Consider the following 23,592-nt stretch of genomic DNA (forward strand, 5'->3'; position numbering starts at 1 on the left):
TGCATGGCCACTTTGCAGGTTTTTGCTAGTTGGAAGGCAACTAACATTTCTCCTTCAGTTTCCAAAATTTTCATTGCGGCTCTCTTCTCCTCTTTTTCTCTTTTCAATTGAGCATAAAGCTCCTTGACATGCTTGTCCTGATCAGTGGGCTATAGCCCCTTGGTAGTAGTAACCTGAATTCTTGGTCACTTGGGACCCTATCGAGATTCGGCATCCGTAGCTACTAGTCTTCTCATTCCTCTCATTGGATTCCCTGCAACATTGGAATCGGGCATTAGGGTATGTGCTTTATCAACCAAGAACTGCACCCACGCCATGAGGTTACTAGCGTCGACCGTGATTGGGGTACCTGGCATTGTTGCAATGGTTGGGGTGGTCGGCAAGGTGGTGGGTGGGATCACGTGGAGTGTGGCATTTCCCTTTCCCTCTGGAATGGGTGGAGGCAGGTCTTTTGGTGCTTGGCCACTAGTTCCCGACACTTGTCCTGCCTTGGCGAGCTCATTGTTGTGCCAACTCCTCGTACCTGCACTGTTGCTCAATGGACATATGCACAACTTGTTCCAAGTCCTCTTCTTCTTTTCTTCTCAACTCTTCGTCCTCTTCTTCCACCTTTCTTCGTTGTTCTTCCTCTTCCCTTTTCGATTGTTCTCTTATTTTCTACAATTTAGCCTTCTCTTTGTTTCTTCTCTCTTCTTTGGCTTTCTTGGATTTTCGTTGTGCTTTTATTAGCTCTTCCTTCTCCTTTTTTGTCATTCTCTCTTATGTTGTCTCTTTCTTGGGCATTTTTGGTTTTCTTTTTTTGGGTTGGCCTTCTGGTGCTCCCTCCTCATCACTAACTGTTCTTTCACTTTATTGTTCTCATTCTTGTTGGGGAAGGTGACCTTCGAGGTGTTTCATCGGCTCCTACATTTTGCATCTCCTTCACTATTTCGTGGATGACGGCAGTCAAGATTCCACCATTTTTGATGAACGAGGATTTGGAAGATGGTTTCTTCCTCTTTGCTCCCTTTGAAGCTAGGGATTCTCCACTTGCCGGCTTGCCACCCCAGGCTAGAGCCTTAGTGGATTGATCAATAGTCTTCTACACATAGCCGTTTGAGTCTACTTCATCCAATACGTGAGATGGCAAGCTCTCCAGCATGGGCACATTGATTCTATGCATAAGGGAGTTGTACTATTGGTTGGAGAAGAGGGAATGGATGACCTTTGCATGCATTCAGATTTCTGGGTCAAGGATGTCCTGAATGCTTATGCCGTCATTTTTCAAGACTTGCTTCTTCCTCATATTTAGCATGGTGTATACATCCCTCTTTTGTCTCCTTTCCACCTTGGGTTCTAGACCCATTGCCTTCTCCACCAAGGTCTTACCAAGATGAATTTAAATTTGCTTCCCTCCTTCTCCCCTCCCCATAGTCACCGTCCCACATTCCCTATCAGGGTTCCTTAAGAAGTCCACACACTTGGTGTAGTTGGGTTCTTGTTCGAACTTTTTGATGTACTTAGCGAGGTTGCATTACTTCCCGACCCTTTTGGCAGCCTCCTCCTTAGCCACCACCTCTGCGATGTTATCAATGCTTGGGAACTTCAGATGGTTGTAAGTGTGGTTTTCAAGGAAGAGGCCATCGTTCACTCTTTCCTCATCCGTGTATGAAAGATAGTGGGCACCTTCCATGGTTGCCATATTCAACTCGTGTCATACAACCATGGTTCACCATTAGCGATTTTAAGGCACTTCATTGCTGGAAAATAAACAGGAGTTGATCATGCTTATATGGAAGGAAGAAATACTTAAGCATAAAAAGAGAATTTCCCTTCAAGCAATTCTTATTTGTTTCCCAAAATTTTAGGACATTCTTCCTTAATGAAGAATTGATTTTTATCTATTTCGGCATTGATTGAGGTTTTAGTTTTTCCTTGCATGTTTCATTTCCTCTTACATGTTTGACTTCACCTCTCCATCCCTCATGTTGATTTTGCCTTACTTCACCTTAATTCTAATCCACCTTTCCCCCTCCCCGTTGGGAAATGAGAAGTATCCTTCCTAGGATCTAGAGGTCGAAAGGTCAAGGGCCTTCAGTGCTTGTGTTTAGGGACTTTTACTTTTTCATGAGCCAAGTATAGAACTTGGTATTGTAATCTAAGTGAGCAAAGTGGTCCATGTTGAAAGGAAAAATACCAACTTGAGTGATGTATGTGAGAACATCTATGAGGAAGTCATTGGAGTTCATGCGATTGGTGATGTGTAACTCCTTCTTGGTCAGAATTTGATCTAGATATGGGTGGGTTAGGAGGAATTCTTCTAGATGTTGATTATGAATGGTGGTCAAAACCCTATAGGAGGTTGGAGCTACGTAACAACCGGGGTCATACTCTGAGGTTTTGATAGCACGTCTCTATTCAGCATTAGTCATGATTTGATAGCCCTCAAATTCCCATTGAAGGTGGAGAGCATACCATTTCCTCAAGAAAAAAGAGTTGTTGTCATCAAGCTACTCCAATTCTTCAATCTCTTTGTCGGTGGTGTATGCAGTGCATTTGTTGTATGATGTGATGAGGCATCATTTTCGTGATTGCTTGTGGAAAATCTTAGTGATGATTAACTCCTTAGCTGTGTCAATAGCCTTAACAAATACGAATTTGGATTCTTCCCATGAGCAAGGTGGTGTACACACCTCCGCTACTAAAGGTTCTTCCAGAAGGTCTAAGTCCAAGCGATTATAGCTTTTAGCAAGTGACCAAGAAGTGGTATCAAAGCATATAAGGCAATCAACGAAGTCATCCCCCATGTTCTCAGCGAAGTCTGGGACCAAGGTTAGAATTGATCTCTACTCATAAGAGGGTCTAAGGCTTGCAACAGGTGGCTTGGGGGTTGACTGAACTTGAGAGCTCAATAGTTGATTGTTGTGGCTCTAGTTGCTTATGAGATTGGGGTAGAGCCCCTTATTCAATAGTCTAGGCCACAACTACTGATGGTGCTTTTGAGGTTTACGGGGCACTAGTAGGCCCTGGTTAAGACAATTTGTTAGTAGCATGCTGTATTTTAGGCCTATATATTGTTTTAGATTCGGAAAGGCTGGGCATTGGAGGTTCTTTGGATTTAGCAACAGCCTAAGCCTCTTGTGGCCTGAGTTCCTGATCTGTTGCGATGGTTTGTGGGGCCAACAAGATTAAGGGTGGCATTTGAGTAGGGCCTTTGGCCGTTTTGGGTATAGGTACCCAAATCCAGGTGTTCCCCTCATAGTAGCCTTGCACTTGCAATAAGGTCTTGGGAACCCATCGTGGCTTGACCACATGTCAATGTCTATGGTTTTGCCTTGGCCTCCTAGGTGTCAAGTGTGGGTTCTTAGCCTTGCGGGGCTGGGTATGTGTGCTCTTGGGGGGAAGGCCTTGATGTGTAGGTATCCATTTAAGCCTTGGTTCAAGAGTCTTAGTTTTGTCTTCATCTACTTGCATGTATGGTGGTGAGTCACGACCCCCCTCCTTAGACTTGGTAGAGAGTTTCTCTACCAGTGGCTTCATAGAGTTTGAAGGACTCACGCAACCCTTGATGAAAGCAGTGATTATATGTACATTGCCTATGGTAAGGGGTGGATACACTAAGATTTGTAGTCAACATTGCAATGAGCTTGCTTTTTGAATGTGCATCCTCACAATGATTTCGTACCTACATCTTTGGTATTTGGCAATACATAGAAGATCATTGGTATGCTTTCAAACTCGATAGAGGTTACAGCCTTGCACTTCCCCAAGAGTGCATATGATCGGTCCCCATATGGGCTGAGTTTGGCGTTGGTGGGCTGCAACTACAATTTGCCAATGTGAGTGTAATGATCATGAGTTTAGAAATTAAAGTCAACTCCCTCATCGATCAATGCATTGAAGGTGTTTGTCTGCTTGGTAATGACCATTATGCATAGGTAGGATGATTCTATTGCTTCCTCATCCCCATCGTCAATCTCTGTGATAGTGGCCACTCGTACATTAACAGGGGACTCTAGCATTCGAGGCTCATGTAATGAGTGCGTGGGGGGGTAGTACTTCTTGATGCGACTGCCATTGAAAAATCCTATGTCCTCTCCTTCCAGGGTTTCGAGTTCCACATTACTGGTTCTACTGATGGCGCGGGCCTTGAAATGCCCTAACCCCATTAACTTCATATTTTTTTATGACCCTTGACAAAGTATGCGGGTACTAAGTCTCCCTGTTCAAACTCTCGCTGCTTGACATGCTTATCAAACCAGCTTTTGTGACTTACCTTCTCGCATATTAGCATGTGGGTGGCTAGAAGTCAAGTTTTTTATAGGAGTTCTAGCTCAAATACGCACTTTGTCCATCTTCTTTCCATCCCATCTCTCTTTATGAGCGATTCTTAGGTTAGGAACAAAAAACTCTACAAGAGTTTTAGCTCAACTAGGCACTTTGTCCATATCCTTTCCATCCCATCTCTCTTTATGAGCGATTCTTAGGTTAGGAACAAAAAACTGTACAGGTAGAATTGCTTCAGTCTTGTAGGTTAACTTGAAGGGATTTTGTCCCACAATCATTTTATAGGCTTTGTGGTAGGCCCATAAGGCTGCCACGAGTTTGTTATCCCAATTGCTTTACGAAGTAGAGACTACCTTGGTTAGGACATTTACTAGTATCTTATTTGTAGACTTAGTCTGGCCATCAGCCTGAGGATAGTATGATGAGGATTTGCAATGGATGATTAGAAATGTGGATAGGAGATGAGCAATCACTTCATTGATGAAGTGTGTGCCTTGGTCACTAACGAGTTTGATGGGACAGCCAAATCTTGAGATTACTTGTTCTCAAAGAAATTTGGCGGTGGTCCTAGCATCATTCTTTCTTGTAGCTCATGCTTCCACCCACTTTGTGAGGTAGTCTGTGTGGCAATAATGATATACTTTGTTTGTGAGTATTGTGCTGCAGAATTGATTGGCCCAATGAAGTCAATTCCCCACTTCTCGAATAGTTGCCTTGCAATGATTGGACTCAATTCCATTTTGTCCTTGCGAACTGGTACCTTGGTCCTTTGGAACTCATCATAGTGCATTACGAATTGTGTTGCATCTTGGAAAAGAGTAGGCCACCATAGCTGAGATTGCAACACCTTGTGGGCTGTTTTGTCTTCACTAAAATGTCCTCTCGCTATTCCGCTGTGTGCCTCTGCCAGTGCGTCATGCATTTCATACTCGCAAACACATCTGCACAACAATCTTTCTATTTCTCATTCAGCGAGTTTGTGCTCAAGCACTTGGACTATGTCATCTGCCCAATAAGATGTCAAGTCAGCTCTAAACAAAACATTAGTGCTGGATAGGCTAGATAGATGGGCATCAGGTAGTTCGTCTGCAACAATGCCTTGTCCAATAGCTTCTCTTGTGGGGATGGGAGACACATGGTCGGCCATGTAATGCTGCTTTCCTTCACGTGAGACCACGGAGAAGTCAAATTCCAAAAGCATAAGTTACCATCGAGCTATGCGTCCTATAACACACGGTTTATTAACAAGGTAGAGCAGGGCTTGATGATCAACAAAAAAGGTAAAAGGTGTAGCCAAAAGATAATGCCAAAACTTCTTTACAGCAAACACCATGGCTAAACCTTCTCTCTCTCTTTTGTTAAATAATTTATTTTCGTATTTGTGAGTTTTCTACTAGCAAAGCTCATAGGATAGTCTAACTTGTGTTCACCAGGCTGGCACAACACGGCTCCCACAGCAAACTTAGAAGCACCAATGTGAACATGAAAAGTGATTGTCTAGTCTAGGTCTCGTAGAATCGGTGCACTAGTTAGAGCCTTTTTCAACTGCTCATACACACATTGGCATTCCTCGATCCACTCTCGAATATAATCAGCAGCTTGTATAGAGGTTGAGCAATCAATGCATAGTTCAACACAAAGCGCCGATAATACCTTGTATAGCCTAGGAAGCACTAAACTCTCTTTTAATTAGTTTGGTGGTGGAAGATCGACGATAACCTTGAATTTTGAGAAGTCATTTGTGGAAATGCTATTCTTCGACACCACATGCCTGAGGATGCATCTATGCTTCACCCAGAATTGGCACTTTAAGGGGTTCAACAAGAGATGATATAATCGACACCATTCAAAGAAATCTCAGAGTTTGTCTACGTGTCCCTCCCAAGTAGAGTGAACACATAGATCATCGACGACAAAAACCTCTAACTCTTTCCTAAGCATATCCTTGAATATAGCACACATGAGAGTTTGGAAGATAGCTGGTGCATTAGTCAACCGGAAGGGCATGACTATGTACGCAAAGACTCCCCATTCAGTGGCAAAGGCGGTCTTGTGCCTATCATGAGGGTGCACTTGCACTTGGTTGTACCTTGAGAAGCCATCCAAGAAACTGTAGACCTCTTTACTAGCCACTCTTTTGAGGATGTGCTCGGTATACGACAATGGATAATTATCTCTCTTCGTAGCAACATTTACCTTATTGTAGTTGATGCACACTCTGATCATCCCATTCTTCTTTAGTATGATGACTATGGGTGAGACCTAATCTGTGTGCTCAATCTTGTAGATGAATCATGCTCTCATCAAGTTATAAATTTCTTCCTTGATAGCATGGGCGTGCTTTGGATTGATGGGATACAGTTGGCTGCTTGACCGGCATTGCGATGGGTGTCATGGGTGTATTGTGAGTCACTACACTTGGATCTACCCCCTTGAGTTCCTCTAGAGACCAAGCAAAGATGTCTGTATACTCTTGCAAGAGAGCAATGAGACTTGCTTCCTCTCCTATGGTCAAGTCATCGACTATGAAGATAGGTCGGGGTGTCTCCCCTTCCCTGGCAAAATTGACCTCCTTGACCTTGACGGGTCCTTCTATTGGTTTGCTTGCTTGCCCTTGGCCTTTGGATCCCATCAAGATCACTACCCTATCACCTTTCTTAAACTTGATGAATCTCCTTGGTAGGTCTTGCGGTGTTCTTTGCTCTTCTGCCTGCATATCCTTAGGTTGTTTCCTTCTTTCCTCCTTTAACCTTTAGTGCCTAAGGTGGACAGGCAAGTCCCTTTCGTGCATCTAGTTTTAGGAGGTAATGATAATTTGGGATCACTATCTGAGCTTACTTCTACTTCAGAATCAAATTCTCCATCTTCGCTAGAAGAGGGAGTCTCTCTCGATAGTCATAGCTCCAATGTGGTGAATCCATCCTAAGCAATGGCAAGAGGATGATGTTGATGACCTAGACTCAATGAAGCCTAATGGGGAATTCTGAACTTGATTGACAATGCTTGTGCACACCATAAGGTTCGGGTCTAACAAATGATGTAGACCCAATGTTAAGAAAATGGACACTTTGAATGTATCTAGCTTGGATTGTGCTCATCATGGGCTTTCGGCCAAAATGGTTTTAGGAGAAGGCAAGAGTTTATTTGTATTGCACAAAAAAGCATTCTGAAGTTGACATATTGAGGGTGTGTGTACTGTAGGGTCTAGGTGCATTCTAAGTCACCTTACTATGTTTGCAAGAAGAAAAAATATGAGGGATGAAAGAAGTGAAAAATCAATGATAACAAGAATTCTACTAGGATAGTAGATAACTTACTTGAGAAGTACCAATATTGTTGGGTCATTAATTTCTTTGTCTTTCTTGTGAAAAAATATGGTGTATTTTCGAAGATGGAGAGGTAATGCGGATCTTCACCACCTACAGCATTCACAACCACCTACCTTGGAATCTAGTTGAGCTAGGCTATAGTTTTTCTTTTCAGGTCCAAAATATTATGCTACTTTACTCTCTTTTCTTTTCACCAACTTGCTTTTTTAAATTTTCATCACCTTACTTTTTTGGCTCTTCATTACCATGTTCACCACTTTTGTCTTCAACAATACTTTTGTCCTTGGTAGGTTTATTCTCTTGTCCTCTTGAAGATGTTTTATTTTCATTCTCCTTATCATTTGTGCCTTTTTGTTCAACCAAATAATGTTGATGACAACACAAATGTAGACAAGAAGAGCATGTATTTTGGTTATTTATCAAAGAAACATTAATATAGCCAGTTCTCATGTTGAGATTAAAGACGATGAGAAAGTTTTGCAATATAGTGATTGTCAAAGGTACTTGCCTCAACACAATATCATTACAGCTGAAGCAAGAGATCTTGTATAATTAAAAAAGGATATAGTATTCAAAAACCACATCATGAGTTATATTCAAAAAGGATATAGTATTAAAAAATGATACTATATTCAAAAATGAATATACTAGAATACAACTCATGATGTGGATTTCGAACTCAAAAAGGATATAAGTACCAATGGATATAGTATTCTAGTACATTCCCTTGTGTAGTACCCAAATGGTACTATAAAATACCAAATGCTTCTATAAAGTACCAAATTGCTATTGTATATTATAAATAAGATCTAGTAATCTAGTATATTCCCTAAAATAGTACAAAAAAGGCATTATAAAGATTCAAATATTTACAACATGGTATCAAACGGGGGTATCAAGGGCTCCAGCACTCTTATGTTTCCTATAATAGTACCAAATACTTCTGTCAAGTTTAAAACTAGTACTTTGTAGTACTAAATGGTTGAAGTACTCTATTATATTTTGTAGCAGGGCACCATAACTTCTTTTGTAAAGTACCAAATAGTAGCAACTTGGGTCTATAAGTGTAAAACTAAAAGGAGTACCAACTAGGGCTAGTACTTTATTATTTCTCCTACCATGGTACCAAAATGCTTTTGCAAAGTACCAAAGTGGTTCTATATAGTACCAAGTTGACTTTGTATAGAAACATAAGGGATTATGAAATATGTCTACTAATCTATCATATTTCTTAGCAGAATACCAAAATTTTGATGTAAAGTCTCAGATTGATACTATAAAGTGTTAGGCAACATATACTCAGTATCTTGGGAACATTGGACACACTCCTATTATTTCAAGAGTTTTGATGCACAAAATCCATTGGCTAGCTCTCACCTAGTCTCCTACACATTGTTGAAATCCAAAACCATTGTAGTGAGCTCCCTTGGCCTTCCTTTAGGAATGAGTGTAGTAGTTGGAAGGCTCCACAACTCACACATGTACCCACTCTCCCTTCTCATTTTCTAGGGCCTTCACATGTAAGAGGAAGCATGAGGATAGATATGAGAGATCATTCAAGAGAAGAGAGGGAAGCCTCACTCTTGGTTCCTCCCCCCCTCCCCCCCCCCCCACCCACTCACTCACTCACACACACACACACACACACACACTCTCTCTCTCTCTCTCTCTCTCTCTCTCTCTCTCTCTCTCTCTCTCTCTCTCTCTCTCTCTCTCTCTCTCTCTCTCTCTCTCTCTCTCTCTCTCTCTCTCTCTCTCTCTCTCTCTCTCTCTCTCTCTCTCTCTCTCTCTCTCTCTCTCTCTCTCTCTCTCTCAATGGAAAACAAGAAAGCAAGAACAAGAAATGAGCACACACATGAATAGCATTTTCCATTCTATTTTATTCAAATTTTTAGGGTTAGGGTTTCCCCATCCCCCTCAAGCATGGAACCCACTTTTTGGGCCAAAGACTTGTCTTCTCTCTAAGCATGCACTCAATCCCATGTTTCTCTACTAAGTGCTACTAGATTTAATTACAATTTATATGGGAGTGAGCTCTCCTTTACAATAGTTGATTTGTTTCCCAAGACCTAGTAATATTTATAAAAAAAAAGGTTCTCATGTTTTTCTTTCTCTTTATGTCTTATTACTTCAATCAATTAACATTTGTCCCTCTCCTAGTTGGGTGCTAGTCCCATGGCACTCACTCTAGCAATATCAAAATGGGGCTATTAGAGTGTGTTGGGACAATCAATGCAATGGTCCTAGTGGAGGGGGTGCTCAAATGGTGATGCTAAGAGTTGAGTATGGGAGTGACAGGGAGGGTGGTGCTTGTTGTAGGTGGAGGAGTTTGTAGGAAGGAGAAAATGCAAGCCATCAATTATCGATGGACTTTCAAGTGCTCCATGTACATGTCATATTGTTGTGCACTTGAGATCTATATCTTCCTCTCCAATGCCTATGCTTAGAGTTCATGAGCTCATGCTAAGCTCAAGGGGGAGTGTTGAGATGTCAAGCTCTACACGCTGTCGTGCTACTACACATCCGAGCCATAAACACCTCCATTTTTGTTGTGCATTTGTGTTATCTTTTCACGTGTGTTTCATTGTGTTTGATTGCTGTGTTATCTTTCCGTCCTTTTCTGTACCCACATCCAATGTACATACTCCACTTGTGTGTTTGTGTTTGCGTGTGTTTTTGTTTGTGTGCGTGTTGTGTGTGTGTCAGAAAAATATGAAAAATTGATGCCAAAGAATATTATCATGCTGTCAGTTTCAATGAAGGACTCCAAGAGAAGTACAGGAAACCATGGAATCAAAGGAAGCCATGTAGAAGCCGACATTTAAGCTATTAAGACAAAGGTTGCACGTGAACTTTTAGTAGATTAGTAATGCAAATTATCCACTGGTTTACCTCCAATGTGCAAAAAGAGAATCCCGATACAATGGCTCTTTTGAATTCAATTCTAGAAGGATTGGTTGATGGTGAGAGTGCTGCATTAAGGTCGTATTAGAAGGCATGCCCATCTTATTGTCCCTGATGTGAATCTTCTTCAAGTGTTTGGAACTGGTGGGTTAGCTTGGGATACTACAAACCAAGTCAAATATACTCTTCCGTTCAGAGATAATGGCCATCGTGACTTAAAAAAGAGCTTGCTTTTTTTTTTTATGCGATATATTGGAAGTGAGGACTGGTTGTTTCTAGGAGAGGATGATTATGAGGTGTGACAAACTGATAGAGAGAAGGCAAAAGTTTCAGTGAAGTCATTGCTTCATGAGCTCGTGAAGGAATAAAAAGGAGGAGGTATCACAGAGTTCAGAGACGCAACTGCTGCAACAGGGTCTGGAGAAGAGCGCCTTGTCTGCTCTTCTTTGATGTTGTCTTTGACCAAGACACTCAGGAAACATATGTCGAAGGCATCAAGGAAGAAGTCATCTTGTCTCCTACTCATGCATTATCATTAATTGCAGTGGGAGAAGGACATCGGCATGTGGGATCTAAGAATTTCAATGTATTTATGGTGATAAAAAATCTCCAGCCATAATCTCGTTGGCATTGAAGGATGTATTCAACACCATACAGAATACTCCAGGTCGAGAATTTCTTCTTCGTGTATCTTACATAGAGATTTATAATGAGGTGATAAACGACCTGCTTAATCCATCTGGAACAAAATTGAGGCTTCGCGAAGACACATAGATTATATGTAGAGGGCAAGACAGTCAGGGACTCTTATACAAGCACCAACCGACTTCTGTGCCTCAGCCGTTAGCATCAACATGGGTCTCTAGGAGGATTTTGAAAAGCTACCAAACCTTTCGAGCCAGTATATATAGATGAGTCTGCCAGGTTTTCTGCTGAATACAAATTCAATGTCTCTAATTGGAGCCTGTTGTTGCAAAGCCAAATTCTCCAGACAATCGTGCTCTTGCAAGAGAATGTACCAGTGTGAAGATGACAGGGTGTACATTGGTTCACGCACTGGTGGGAAAATTGAGGAATTTTTTTCTACAGCCAAGCTGTTACACACTTGTGGCCATAAGGTGAAGGTGCCAACTTTTCTCGTTTCTGCTACACAGAAGGTCTGGGTTGATGTGTACACTCAGCCAGTGCCTGGTGCTGATGGCAAAACTTGTGCTGAAATATTTGAGGCAGCAGGCTGCAACACTCCAACCAGTCCATCATGTGCATCTTGTTTAGGTGGTCGCAAGGACACATATGCACGTATGAATGACCCCGAGGTTTGTGTGTCCACTACAAACATGAATTTCCGTGGCAGAATGGGCCATAAGGAGTCTCAAGTATATCTAGCTTCGCCTTACACTACTGCGGCTTCTGCTTTGACAGGATTTGTGACAGATCCTAGGGATTTTTTGTAGGTAGAAACACTCTTTGAGGGAAAGGTTACAAAATTGAGGCAATCAGTGGGCCAACTTGATATTTGGCCAACGGCTCTGTTGTACTTTGATGCTTGGGATCACAGTTTTGCAGTGAGTGCAGTTCGTGAACATCCTATTGTTTCTTTCTGATTTTTGTATGGGGGCAGTCTGAAGATTCTAGAATCGTAAGGAACATAATTTACCTAGATGGAACGCTGGATTAGATCATAATTCTGGCCAATTTTCAGTGTGAATTGAGGAAAGTGGCAGTTATCACAACATTCCGAGGTTTGTTAAGGCCCTAGAATAATGAGTCCTGAACAAGTTATGTTTCAAAGGCAGTAAGCCTATAACTGCAACTTCTTATCAAGAGTAGTTGGCAGTTTCTTTGTTGTAATTCACTTGGCAAGCAATATAGTGAACTTTGGCATAAAAAATTGAGATCTTCTTGTTAGCCTCTTTCCTTGTGCAGCATCTTGAACCCTGTGTTCAGCAGCTCTTGTACGATCTCCACGACATTTCTGGTGAACCTGATGTGAAAGCGTTGTGTCAATTTCGAGCAAGATGGGAGACTCGCGAGAAGAGATGACAGACAAGAATTTCATGAAGCATCTGTTTCAGTCGTTTACATCCTATATGCAGCAGCAAGCATACGCAAAACACGATAGTGATTCCATGGATGCCTTGAAGGCTGTCCAATAGGAGATGAAGCAGTTCAACGGCCAACAAGTTTCAACTTACCTGCATTTGTATGAGGAAAAGATGAAGTTTTTTGGGGTTTCTCAAGACGTTTGGAGCCGCTACTTCTTGCGGATCATGGTTCGGGCGCTTGAGGTCCGAATTTCAGAAATTCAAGGAACACATGCTGGTTGGAAAGAGTTTAAGAAGGTATTAAAAGATGAATATTTCCTGGAGGATAAAGGTCTTATGAATGGCAGGAATTTCTTAGCATGGGTTTCTATGCCTAATAAGGGACTTTCAGATACCGCCCTTCTGCGAGAGTTCGAGAGTTGCTATGATCAGTTGGACGGGACTAAGCAACAAGCTTTGGAGATGCAGAAGGTGGAATTATTTTTACAAGCTACTGATGCTGATTTACAGGAAAAGTTGGATGATCTTTTGGAAGATCAAGCTACCGATTCAGGCTTAAAGACCGAGTGGAGACATGTCATTGATACTGTGAATGCGCTTGTTAAGAAGCAGTGCAGGAGGGTACGATTGCATCGTAATACAAGATTTGCTTTTGAAAAATCCTTGGAGACCTCTACTTCTACCCTTCTGCAAGTTCTATGCCTAAGCCTACTCCTCCTGTTGTAAATCCATCAGTTCCTGCTGCTCCAGTGCCCTTTCAGTAGATGATGTTATTAAAGGCTTGGCAGATTTGACGATAGAGGCAGTCAAAGATGAAGTTGGGAAGTTAAAAGAGCAACTTATGCCAGTACTTGCTATAGCACTTGCTCTAGTGACTGCTTTCCCAGTTGGCCAAAGAAAAGGGAGACGATGTATTTGGTGCGATAGTACAGAGTACCAACACTGCAGAGATTGTGATGCTTTTCAGGAAGCGCGTAAGAAGAATGTAGTGTTTTGGGGACAAGATGGGAAGATATGGCTGACAGAGACTGGTGCTCCTCTTGACACAAACTTTGGTAAGGGAGGCATGAAGAAGCTCGTTGATGATATGGCTACGTGATCAGCTTATGTGAGTGTTAGAGAAGATGCTTCAGCTTATGGAGTCCAGCTTGAGTAGAAATTAGATGGAGACTCTGGTCCTCTGCCTTGGAGATAGTGAGAAGAGGGAAAATTTAAGCATCCGCTATGACTTGTGTGGGCTCCAGCATCCGAGGAGAAACGGGATGGGATTCTCCTGTTGACAAGTATTCTATTTTTGCTTATATGGCGAAAACACAGGGTTTAGATGCCATGGTTAAGGAAAAGAGAAGAAGAGATGAGGAGGGTCTCCGCACCTCCAAAAATACTAGAGGGGGTGACTTTGTTTCACCATCTGCTATAGCTCCACCTATGACGAGTTCTCCAGCACGCTGAACAACCTATGGCAGACAAACAGATGAAAGAAAAGAGACAACCAAGAAAGGAGCCAGGATTCAAGCTCTTATCAGACCTTGACATGCAGACGGATATGAGTAAGATTTTTCATGAAAGAATTTTAAATAGTGAAGTCACTTTTATTGTTGGTGAAGATCTTGGGATTGCTAGAAGAGAAATATAGGATCAGATGCAGGATCTTTTGCGGAGGAAACGACATGCAATGGAAGGACCTGCTTTACAGGGGTTATGGCATGGAGCTCTTGGGGAAGAGTAAGATGATGCAGTAATGGTTGAGAATGCTTCTGTCAACCTACAGTTGGAGAAAATAGTTCAACCTATGCAGTATGAGGATGATGATACCCCTATCCTCATTCCTCGCAGCCATTTTTCACGTAGTCATTGGGCTAGAGCAACCACTGAGACGGTGGTAAGGATTGGAGAGAAACAAATTCCTTTGGTCGCTTTAGTCGATCATGGTTCTGAGATTAATCTTATTGCTTGAGGTGTTTATGAGAGTGGCAAGTGGCCTATGGATGCAGAGCATGGCTGGCGCATGAGAGCAGCCAATAATACTTCTGGTGATATGTATGCTACTTGTCCGAGCATTAGAATTTCTATTGGCAATGTTGAAGAGGATTATCATTGCTTTGTTCAGGATTATTGCTCTTATCCGATTATTCTTGGAGAGCCTTTCATTATAGAAGCAAGAATGGAGACGAAAGTGATGGATGATGGCTCAACCTATGCACGGATACGCAGTAAGGATGGTATGCGAGCTGTTCAGTTTATGACTGTTGGAGTAAATCATCCGAGAAACAGGGACTCCTTGCGTGAGGCACCACTACCTGCGAAGGAGTTGGATTTTCATTAGGTACCGCTGTCTTGCGAGACGCCAGTGGTACGAAGCGGAGAAAAGAGGAGATCTCGCCTCCTGGCAGCCAATCTTTCTCCATTAATTTTTTGGTTTTTCTTTAGATAGTTTAGTGAGTTATCAGAAAATTTCAGATTTGTCTAGAGCTGCCAGGCAGTACATTGGTCGTAAGGAGAAAGAGTTGAAGATTGCAGGTATTTTGCAAGCAGAAGAGTATGTGGATGGGCTGTATGATGGAATATCTTATGCAGATACTTTGTCTGAGATGAAAAATATGCTGAAAACTGATGTATGTAAGGGTTCAAGGATCATACCAGTGCAAACCTTGGATATGTATCAGGAAATTTCTGATTTTATGCTGAAAACAGTGTCAGAGGCTGAGAAAACTCAGCAAACCGAGTCTATGGTTGATCTTGATAAGCTTTCAGAGTTGCAGAGTGCTGAAACCTTTCAGCTAGCAGAATTAAGTGTTGGAAAAGTTCAGGATATAGAGTATGAGGCTGCATCATGGTAGTCCACAGAGCAGAGGGCTGAAACCTTTCAGTCAACAGAGTTTAATGCTGAAGAATTTCAGCATACAGAGTTTCAGGCTACACCCATGCAGTCCATAGAGCAAAGGGCTGAAATATTTCAGCCAACAGAGTTGAGAGTTGCTGAAAATTTATAGAAATTGCAGCAAAGAAGAGAGTGCCTGACTGATGCCAAGGTTGACACGAAGTATAAAACAGTTGATAAGAAGGTTAAGCCGGTTGCAGGGCCGCTTCCTCCTGATAGTGATGAGCAGATGGAAAAAGCTATAAAGCATCCTATGTTGAGAGATCCTGCAAATATTGGACATGAATTTACAGCTGAAACTCTTGCAGAATTGAAGATTGGAAATGATGATTTCTTGCTTCCAGTGGAAAAAGAATGTTTTAGAGAGATGATTGGACGACATGGTAAGGCATTTGCTTTCTTTCCTCATGAAATTGGCTGCATTAGTCCTGAATTGGTTGCACCTATGGTGTTGAGTGTTGAAATGACTTGTTTTTTGGCTGATTTTTGTTGTTTTGGAGAGCTGAATGGTTGATTTTATGAGATGATTGATTGATTTGGAAGTGGTTTGAGATTGTTTTAGATGATATTGATTGTGTCTTGGAAGATCATGATGTTTGTTGGTGGTTCTGTAATGTTCTGATAGGTTCTGAATGGTTCTGTATACCTTCTGTTTTGTTCTGTTTTGGTCTGTTTTGTTCTGATTGTCTTCTGTAAGGAGGGAAGGAGTATTGATTGATGAAGATTAAGATATTGTGAAAGCTTATTGAATGGTTTGTGAGAGTTTGAAATGGTTTGAGAGTGAGTTATGAGGTTTTGATAACCTTCTGTAACCTTCTGTAGGTCTTCTGTAGAGCTTCTGCTTCTGTTCTGTTCTGTTCTGTACTGTAGCTGTTCTGGTACTGTTCTGTAGACTGTTCTGTATGCTTCTGTAAGTGTCCTGTGGAATGTATGTGTGACTTTGGGAAAGTTTTCTAGCCTTGGAAAGAGGTGAATACAAGTGCAAAAGAGCTGAAAGAAGTGGAAGAAGTAGCTGCTGAAGACTCAAGAGAAGACTAGAGTGAAGTGACAGTAGTGAGCTGTGAAGAGACACTGTAGTGGCTTTGGTGACCCTTCATATCAGACATACCTCTTGGGAGGGGTATCCACGACCTAAGAGTGATTATTGAGAGTGATTTTTGAGATATTGTAGTGAGGATATGATGTATTATTGATGGAGAGAGAGAGAGAGAGTCAGAGATAGCCAATTCTACTGAAACAAAGTGATTGTATATGAGAGATTGAGAGAGAAGACTATGAAGATATTGAAAATGAATACTATGTGATGTATTTCCATTCAAAGATGGTGTATTCCTTTGCTTTCTTTGTTCTATTGATGGATTTTGTGAAGATGTTGAAGAATATGGTTGATTCTATTAAAACCGTGGGAGATCTACATGATGCTGTATGAAGATTTGTTGTGCCTGGTGTTCTTTTCTTCATTGTGATCATATGAAACATGGTAAACAAGCTTGTTGATGTTACAAGATAGATTTTCTTGCAAGAGAATTCCCTTTTCCTTGGTGTTCCTCTTGGGGCTCCATGTTTTTGGTGCGCAGCCGGGGAATCTTGCCATCAACAAGCACCGGAAGAGGCTGAAAATGAAGGAAATGGCATTGCCAAGAAGAGAAGAATTCAATGGATGCTTGTAAAGTTCCTTCTTCCACTGAAGAGTTGGAATTCCTCATAATCAAAGCCACTTTCCATAAAAAGTTCATCCCACAATGGCGGAAACACATCACCATCATGATGCATGCTCTATGTGGTGGACAGTTTCCTCTTCCTATTGAAGCAGCGGAAACTTGCATCTTGGTGGCAAACTGTTTGGGAACAAACTGAAGAACAGAAACAGAGAGAATGAACATCCATGGAAGATTTGGCATTTATTGAGAAGTTTCCAGACAACATCAAGTGGGAGATTGTGAAGAAGCTTCAGGAGTCTTGGTCTGTAGAGGTTCATAAAGACAAGAAGGAAAAGAGTTGGAATTTGTTCGTGGATGCTCAACAGCAAGATACATGGGATGCTTGGTGTACTGATAATCTTCTGTTTGTTCAATTAGCAACCCACTGGAAGTTGGTAGACAGAGTGTTTTTCACAACCTACACTGTTGAAACCATCAGAAGCTGGCATTACTATGATGATGGCACTACCACAATGCTCAGACGTATGCATTTTGACACCTTCAGAACCGAATACCTTCCTCTGTGCAGTGGCATGAAAGCAGAATTTAGGGACGTTGAGAAGAAAGAAGTAGAAGAAATGTTGGCAAGAGAGTCCTCCAGAGACTGAAGCCTTCTGTTAACCCTCTGTGGAGCACTAACAACATAGTGGAGTCAACCCCCTGATGAATGACGCAATAAAAAGGCAAGCGTTAGAACGAGTCCAGAGGTACGTGAGAAGAGAGAAAGCAAAAATCAAGGCTGAGAACGAGCTAGCAGCAGAAGTTGCCTTTGACGCCCTTGCGGAACTCTTTACAGAAGTCCCAATGGCACATCAAGCCCTTCCTCCTCCTGCTGGAGGTCCACTTCCAAGCCAGATCCGTCCTGGAAATATTGATGACATGCCAGCGAATGTAGTCCCATTGCCAGTTTTTAAGGGAGAGTACAATGAAGACCCCGATCTTCATGTAGCAGAGTTTATGGTAGCGTGTGTGGCTAACAATGCCAGAACCCCTGAGCATTGGTTGGCAATATTCCCCGCCACTTTCAAGGGCGCGGCGTTTCAGTGGTATGAGAGACAAGCAGCAGGAACTTTTGGCACATGGGACGACCTGAAGTTGGCCTTCCTCACTAAATTCAGGCGTGAAGGTTTTGAAGAGCGGATGAGAGAGGAATTTATGAACCTAAGTCAGTCCTCTGGAGAAAGAGTGGAAGCTTATGTCTCAAGAATGGAATCCATCCTGAAGAGATGGACTAACCATAATCTAGATGATGGCATTCAGAAGGGGGTGTTTCTCAGAGGATTACAACCAGAAGTCCGTAAGTTTGTGGAGCTGCAAAGACTAGCCATCCTGCAAGCTGCAACAGAAGGAGCAAGACTGTACGATGAAGTGGAAGCTAGATTGGCGATGAATATAGGAAGAGGAGTCCTACCTCCTCTGATTCCAGGAATTATGTATCCACCAAATGCAGTCCCAGGGACTGTTCCCTACCCCTACCAACAGATGCCCCCGGTATCACAGTACAGTGCACCAAATCCACAGTGGCCACAATCCATGCCTCAAATGATGGTTCAACCACAACAACAATGGTCCCAACCAATTTCCTCAATGCCAAATCAGCAGCAACAGTGGAACCCTACCAACTGGAGTCAATAGCCAACAGTTCAAACAGGAGCTATAAATCAGAACCAAAACAGAGACCCCTCTATACCAGCCCAACCCGTTTATGCAGTGATTACAGAGACTCCTCAAAACCCTCCTGCCAGTACGTCCGGAGGAGAAAGCTTGAAGGATTATTTATCCAACTCAGTTGCAAACATTAAAAAGGAGTTGATGGATGTGATTACAGAACAACTACAGACGTTGAAAGTGAATACCGCAAGCATATCCAATGTTGTGGGAGCAGGAAGAGATGTGATGCGGTCAAATACTTGGTGTGGTAAGTGTCATCAAGCAGGCCATTTAGCCACTGAATGTACATGAAAACTAACTATCCCTGGAGCCTTTTGTTCCTATTGTTTGCGGAAGAATCATACAGAGGACATTTGCTCTCTGAAGGAGATGCATGATAGGAGAAGGAAGGAAGAAGACGCAAGATTCAACTTGCTGGAATCCAAAATGACAACACAAGATATTGGACCCAAGCCTAGAGAGTTTGGTCCTAATTTCGGACCCAGAAGATTTCCCTCCCAAAGTTACAGAGGAAGACAGTCTGGCGGTGGTCAAAGATCAGAAGTGGAGTGTTACAGATGTGGAGAAAAGGGACACATCTCACCAAATTGTCCAAATCCTCGAAGGTCAGTGGATTACAAGCCCTTATGCAATCGATGCAAAGGAGAAGGCCACACTGCAAAAGACTGTCCAAGCCCAGCCCCAGTGAAAAACAGTGCTACTGATAGTCCAGCCAAGGCCCAAGAGCCTACCTCCAATTTGGTGGAATTGGAAGTTGCTGCCATCACACGTGCAAAGAAGAAGGAACCACCTGTCCAGAAAGAAAATAACCCTCCTGCCAGAACAGTGAAGTTCAATCTTCCACCAGAAGAACAGAACAGAACAGAGCCTAACAGTGCCGTACAGAGCCCTACAGTGCCACAGAGAGTTACATAGACAGTTACAGAGACAGGACCAGAGGTCCAGGATACAGAAGAGGAGGAAGTGCCACAAGTGGCAGAAGAAGTTCCTATAATTACTCTGTTGGAAGAAAAAGGGAAAATGAAAATGGGTGTTGCCCCATTCCCTAATCGTTTAGAGAAGCCAGTGGATCCTATTAAGGAATACGATCTGGTTAGAGATCTAGATACCTTTAGACCAAACCTCACATTCCGACAATTATTGTTATTGTCTCCCAGTTGCCGGAAAAGATTCAAAAGTATACTGACAAAAATACGTGGTTTAAGGATTGCTCCCTCAACAGTGACAAAGTCCAACAAGGCTCCAGAGCCTGTAAAAGAAGTGGATGTGGCTAATGCTTTTCTAGATCCGGGTACTCCAGAGACTGGCGTGTGGATAGAAAGCTGCTTCATTGCAAATGCACTGATTGATGGTGGTTCATCAGTGAACATTATGACGGATGTGACAATGAAGGATCTAGGCCTACAAGGTGTGCAACCAACCCAATGGCTCATCAGACTGGCGGATCAGAGTAGAATCAAGCCTTTGGGCATTCTTCCATATGTGAAGACTACAGTGGCTGGAAAAGATTATTGGATGACCTATTTGGTGGTGAAGCCAAACTCTTATGGTATATCCTATCCCCTGTTACTGGGCAGGCCATGGCTTTTTGAAGCCCGAGCAAGGACGGATTGGTTCAAAGGAACTTTGACCTTGGGTAGAGGACCCAACAAAGTGGTGCTGAAACTGTATGGTTCTCAAAAAGGACATGGATCCACCTCCTTGGAATTATCTTCTGATTCCCGTAACGAGGCTATAGATGGAACGTCAGCAGACGAAGATGCTGTCAAATAGATCCCTCCCAAGAAAACAGTGGCACATTCCTTAACAGTGGAAACTGTAAGCCGACTTCCAAAAGATGCAAAGCCATTATCAATGGGTGAATACTTCCTGCCTGAACCAGGAATGACTTCTGAAATCACTTCTGACAGTGAGATAGAAGCATGGATGTACTGCTCTCCCTGTTACATGGCCATAGTGGAAATAGAGACAGAGGCAGGAGAGGAAACAGAGAATCTGTTCTTCTGTTACAGAGCTCCTACAGAAGCAGAAGCAGAAATAGAAACAGAAACAGAAGCAGAAGCAGAAACAGAGACAGAAGAGGTTGAATATGATATGGACGAAGAGAATGATGAAAGTGAGCCAGAAGAATCTATCCCACCTGAAGAGGATACATTTGAGGAAGAAGTTCCAGAAGTATCAGAAGCCGATGAGCTCATGCTATGGGACAGAATGGTGATGGTACCATTTGGTCTGGTAAATGGATCTTCTCATATGCAAAACCTTTATAAAAAATGGATTAAGAAGAACAAGCCGTCTTTCAGCAGTGGCTCATGCCGTCCTAACCCATTTTTGCCAAAGAAAGATGATGATGATGCACCGTGCCAACAAGCACCAGTCCGACAAACCCAACAGAAATCAGAGGGTCCCTGTTATGTGACGTTCCTGGATGTGTCATCATCAGAAGATGAGTCTTCAAGCCAAGAGGTAATTAATTTTGAAACCAAACCCGAAACAGCTCTAATCCCATTCCAACGTCTTAAGGAGCAACCTAAGTCTCCACCAAAAGAAGAAGTTGGTTCTAGTGGGACATCTAAAGAGGACATCACTCCCTTGAAGGAGTCGGATCTGTATCCAGAAGCGGTCCGCGGGACCTTCATCCGTGAAGTAGAAGGTGAAAGGCAGTTAACCTTTGTGGATTCAGAAGGCACTGAACGCCACTTGAAGTTGGGTAGCAGTCTCCCAGAAGAGGAGTTGTCAACTTTGTACAACTTGTTGAAAGAGAATTTGGACGTGTTTGCGTGGTCCTACAAAGACCTAAAGGGGATTGATCCCACAATATGTCAACATCATATTGACTTGGAGCCTGATGCCAAGCCAGTACGGCAACGACAGAGGCGAATGAACCCGAATTATTCCACATTGGTGAAAGCGGAGCTGCTGAAGCTTCTGGAAGCCGAGTTCATCTATCCAGTGGCAAACAGTGAATGGGTTTCACCCATCATGGTTGTACCCAAGAAGAATGGCAAATTGCGAATATGTGTGGATTTCCAAAAGCTTAATTCCAAGACAAAGAAGGATCACTTTCCAATCCCTTTCACAGACCAACTGTTGGACACAGTGGCAGGACATGAACTTTATTCTCTTTTGGATGGATTCAGCGGATACAACCAAGTCCAGATCGCAGAAGAAGACCAATCCAAAACAACCTTCACCACAGAATGGGGGACCTACGCTTACCGAGTGATGCCATTTGGACTCTGCAATGCCCCTGTTACTTTCCAACGAGTCATGATGGCCGCATTTCAAAATCATCTGCACGACTTCATTGAGGTATATTTGGATGACTTTTGTGTCTATAGTTTGATCAGTGAACACTGGGGACATTTGGAGCAATGCTTTGATCGATGCCGGGAGTATGGGATTTGCCTCAACCCCGACAAATGCATCTTTGGGGTCTCTTCTGGAGTTCTGTTGGGCCACATTGTCTCTGCACAAGGGATATCAACAGACCCTGCAAAGATTGAAAAGATCGCAGCTCTGACAGCACCCACCAACCTCAAACAGTTGAGGGGATTCCTAGGCCATGTGGGTTACTACAGAAGGTTCATAGCCCATTTTGCGACAAAGGCAACTTCCTTGCACAAGCTCCTGCGGAAAGATGCAGAGTTTACTTGGACAGAAGAATGTGACAAAGCCTTCCACACTCTGAAGCAGTGTCTGATAGAGGCACCCATTCTGCAACCTCCTGATTGGACGAAAGAGTTCCATGTACACACTGATGCATCAATTGAAGGCTTAGGTGCTGTCCTCTGCCAGAAGGGTTCCTCGAAGCTGGATCAACCGATCTATTATGCAAGCCGAAAAGTCACTGATAGGGAACGGAACTATACAGTGACAGAGCTGGAGTGCTTGGCAATGGTGTTTGCCCTAGAGAAGTTTCGCCATTACCTCCTATCCACCCACTTTAAATTTTATGTGGATCATGAGGCCCTGTCCTTCTTGATGAACAAAGCAGATGTGAAAGGACGAATGATGAGATGGCTCCTTCTATTCCAGGAGTTTGACTTTGAGGTGATTACTAAGCCTGGTCGTTCCCATGTTCTGGCTGATCATCTGTCGCGTATCCCACAAACTGCAGACGAGGAGCAGGATGATCCAGACCTCCCTGATGCTTCCCTATTCTTGGTAGAAACTGTAACTCCCTGGTATGCAGACATTGCTAATCTGTTGGCAACCCAACAGTACCCTCCTGGTATTTCTAGTCAGGAAAGGAAGAAGCTCATGCTAGAATCATCCCCCTACACCCTGCTAGGCGGTGCACTATACAAGAAAGGCAAAGATGAAGTGCTCAGAAGATGTGTTGCAGGAGATGAGATTGGGATTGTTCTGAAGGCTTGCCATGACGAGCCATGTGGAGGTCACTTTGCAGGAGAAGCTACAGCCAGGAAGGCTCTTCTAGCAGGATATTGGTGGCCTACCATTCACAAGGATGCCTATGATTACTGTAAAAGATGTGATGCTTGTCAAAGAATGGGGAAACCCACGAAGACAAGTGCCATGCCATTACAACCTATCCTTCCCTTAAAGCCTTTTGAGAAGTGGGGCATTGACTTCGTAGGTCCAATCGATCCTCCTACCAGAAGGAAACAGAACAGATACATCCTCGTCTGTACGGATTATGTCACAAAGTGGTGTGAAGCTAAAGCCCTAAAGCGGGACGATGGTAACAGCGTAGCCCTGTTCATGTACGAGAATATCATCACCTGTTTTGGTAGTCCCTTAGAGCTGGTAAGTGATAGAGGCGCTCATTTCCT

The sequence above is a fragment of the Lygodium microphyllum genome, chromosome 17, assembly GCF_053477565.2.
Source record: "Lygodium microphyllum isolate KBCC chromosome 17, Lygodium_microphyllum_v1.1.10, whole genome shotgun sequence".
NCBI classification, from domain to species: Eukaryota; Viridiplantae; Streptophyta; class Polypodiopsida; order Schizaeales; family Lygodiaceae; genus Lygodium; species Lygodium microphyllum.